The sequence below is a fragment of the Schistocerca serialis genome, unplaced genomic scaffold, assembly GCF_023864345.2.
Source record: "Schistocerca serialis cubense isolate TAMUIC-IGC-003099 unplaced genomic scaffold, iqSchSeri2.2 HiC_scaffold_985, whole genome shotgun sequence".
NCBI classification, from domain to species: Eukaryota; Metazoa; Arthropoda; class Insecta; order Orthoptera; family Acrididae; genus Schistocerca; species Schistocerca serialis.
In genome coordinates this window covers 112,501-116,408 of record NW_026048612.1, presented here as the reverse complement: position 1 = coordinate 116,408, position 3,908 = coordinate 112,501, and positions in this window count along the sequence as shown.

Sequence of the window (3,908 nt, the reverse complement as noted above, 5' to 3'; positions counted from 1 at the left end):
AAGAAGAAAAGTAATCGCTGACAGCACGAAGGATGTCACGCGACTAGTTAGCAGGCTAGAGTCTCGTTCGTTATCGGAATTAACCAGACAAATCGCTCCACCAACTAAGAACGGCCATGCACCACCACCCACCGAATCAAGAAAGAGCTATCAATCTGTCAATCCTTCCGGTGTCCGGGCCTGGTGAGGTTTCCCGTGTTGAGTCAAATTAAGCCGCAGGCTCCACTCCTGGTGGTGCCCTTCCGTCAATTCCTTTAAGTTTCAGCTTTGCAACCATACTTCCCCCGGAACCCAAAAGCTTTGGTTTCCCGGAGGCTGCCCGCCGAGTCATCGGAGGAACTGCGGCGGATCGCTGGCTGGCATCGTTTATGGTTAGAACTAGGGCGGTATCTGATCGCCTTCGAACCTCTAACTTTCGTTCTTGATTAATGAAAACATACTTGGCAAATGCTTTCGCTTCTGTTCGTCTTGCGACGATCCAAGAATTTCACCTCTAACGTCGCAATACGAATGCCCCCGCCTGTCCCTATTAATCATTACCTCGGGTTCCGAAAACCAACAAAATAGAACCGAGGTCCTATTCCATTATTCCATGCACACAGTATTCAGGCGGGCTTGCCTGCTTTAAGCACTCTAATTTGTTCAAAGTAAACGTGCCGGCCCACCGAGACACTCACTCAAGAGCACCCTGGTAGGATTGCAACGGGGTCCGCCTCGGGACGCACGAGCACGCACGAGGCGCGTCGCACGCCTTCGGCTCGCCCCACCGGCAGGACGTCCCACGATACATGCCAGTTAAACACCGACGGGCGGTGAACCAACAGCGTGGGACACAAATCCAACTACGAGCTTTTTAACCGCAACAACTTTAATATACGCTATTGGAGCTGGAATTACCGCGGCTGCTGGCACCAGACTTGCCCTCCAATAGATACTCGTTAAAGGATTTAAAGTGTACTCATTCCGATTACGGGGCCTCGGATGAGTCCCGTATCGTTATTTTTCGTCACTACCTCCCCGTGCCGGGAGTGGGTAATTTGCGCGCCTGCTGCCTTCCTTGGATGTGGTAGCCGTTTCTCAGGCTCCCTCTCCGGAATCGAACCCTGATTCCCCGTTACCCGTTACAACCATGGTAGGCGCAGAACCTACCATCGACAGTTGATAAGGCAGACATTTGAAAGATGCGTCGCCGGTACGAGGACCGTGCGATCAGCCCAAAGTTATTCAGAGTCACCAAGGCAAACGGACCGGACGAGCCGACCGATTGGTTTTGATCTAATAAAAGCGTCCCTTCCATCTCTGGTCGGGACTCTGTTTGCATGTATTAGCTCTAGAATTACCACAGTTATCCAAGTAACGTGGGTACGATCTAAGGAACCATAACTGATTTAATGAGCCATTCGCGGTTTCACCTTAATGCGGCTTGTACTGAGACATGCATGGCTTAATCTTTGAGACAAGCATATGACTACTGGCAGGATCAACCAGGGAGCTGCGTCAACTAGAGCTGAGCAGCCGGCCGCCCGGGAGTGTGTCCCGGGGGCCCGCGCGAACACGCAAGCGTCCGCTCAATTATTCTGCAAACAGGAGGAGGCTGCGCTCCCCTGCACCATACACCTCGAAACCCTCTCAGGTCCCGGCGGCGCGCAGCGCCGTCCTAAGTACTTGGTCGGGTTCGAGAGAGGCGCAATCGCCCGGAGTTTGGCGAGTAGACGCTTTAGGTGCGACCACCCGTGCTCCCAACTGAGCTTGCCGCTGCCGACAGAGGCCCGGGAGCGTGCTGTCGTGGCATTGCCGGCGGGAGACAACACGCGCCACCTACGGTGACCGGCAGCTCCAACGCCAGCGCCACAGAAGGACAAAAGCCCCACTTGGGTGCCGAAGCGAACTCTCCCAGCACAGCGCACGCGCCAACACGTCCGCACAGCTGCGATACAAACCACCTGCGAGAACCGCAGAGGCGACCGAGCAGCAGACGGCGTCGCGGCGCCGAGCGCCGGGCGGCGGCGCATCCTCAGCGCACACAGTCCTCAATCGGACCAGCACACTGCAGATGTCCACCGCGCTTCGCACCGGGCCCGCGAGGACCTACTTTGGCCGCACGGCGCCGCGTGCAGGGTGCGCCGGCGCGCAGCTGCGCCGCCTGCCGCCTCCGTCGGCCGGCGCGCCTGCCAGTGGCCGCCCCCACCAGCCGGCTGTAGCGCGTGCGCCCACGCACCGCGCGGCCAGCACGCCGGGCGGCCCCCCCTCACCGGCCGGGGCCGGTCCCACCCAGCCACCGCCGCGTATCGCTTCACACCCACATGCCATTCACGTTCGTGGGCATGGTGGGTATCGCTGAAACAACCGGTTGGTAGCTCAACCGATCGTCGCCATCACTGATTCACCTCTAGCGAGAACAACCGCACCACAACGGTTTACCAGTTGTTCATTTGCGTAACGTCACCAGCAAACGTAGGCGTCCATCGCCATTTGCAAATTCAACGATTGTTGCATGCCTGTGTCAGGTGTCACGACACACTATGTCTGCCCACATACACGCAACAACATGTGCACGCTTCGCAAACACGTGGAAGGTGGCCCCCGTACGTATGCGATGTCCATTGCGCAAACGACTGTCAACCGGCCTCTGTCGCATGTCGCAGATGTGGAACGCAGTGCACCATGCTATCACGGTGTGTGAGAAGAGACGACAACGTCTGACAACACGCGCCACTACATCAACAGACGGCTCATGCTGATCGCCATCCAGGGCATACCACACTGCACTCCAGCTCTTATAGGGAGACGACACGTAGCTGCGTGCACAACATTTGGACCGCATGGTTCGCCGTTGTTGGCGCAGTCGTTGTACGGTCACATGTACCACGATGTATCATTCAGTACATGAGGACCAATGTGCAGTACAGTGTGTGATTTGGAGGTACAACATCAGCGGACAGTTGACACAGGCCGTACCACAGCGTAGGCGCAGTGCTTCGCCATGCGAATGCCAATGAACAACTGCGAAGGGCATTGAGCATGTACGTCCTGCTGCCATCCACATTACAGTGTATCGCTGCAAGGTGTTTAACATGAAGCGATACACTGGGGACCGGGCAGTGCGAGTAGCAAACTATATTGCGGGGGTTGCAGTTAGGCAACACTACACTAATTTAACGCGTCGTATGACAATTACAGAGCAGGTTAAGGCCCAACGTGTGTTGGGTTAAGGCCCAACGTGTGTTGGGTTAAGGCCCAACGTGTGTTGGGTTAAGGCCCAACGTGTGTTGGGTTAAGGCCCAACGTGTGTTGGGTTAAGGCCCAACGTGTGTTGGGTTAAGGCCCAACGTGTGTTGGGTTAAGGCCCAACGTGTGTTGGGTTAAGGCCCAACGTGTGTTGGGTTACAGCACAATATGGGTTACGTTAAGGGGCAATGTGGGTTACGTTAAGGGGCAATGTGGGTTACGTTAAGGCGCAATATAGGTTACGTTAAGGCGCAATATAGGTTACGTTAAGGCGCAATATAGGTTACGTTAAGGCGCAATATAGGTTACGTTAAGGCGCAATATAGGTTACGTTAAGGCGCAATATAGGTTACGTTAAGGCGCAATATAGGTTACGTTAAGGCGCAATATAGGTTACGTTAAGGCGCAATATAGGTTACGTTAAGGCGCAATATAGGTTACGTTAAGGCGCAATATAGGTTACGTTAAGGCGCAATATAGGTTACGTTAAGGCGCAATATAGGTTACGTTAAGGCGCAATATAGGTTACATTAAGGCGCAATATAGGTTACATTAAGGCGCAATATAGGTTACATTAAGGCGCAATATAGGTTAGGTTAAAACACGACATAGGTTAGGTTAAGGCACGACATAGGTTAGGTTAAGGCACGACATAGGTTAGGTTAAGGCACGACATAGGT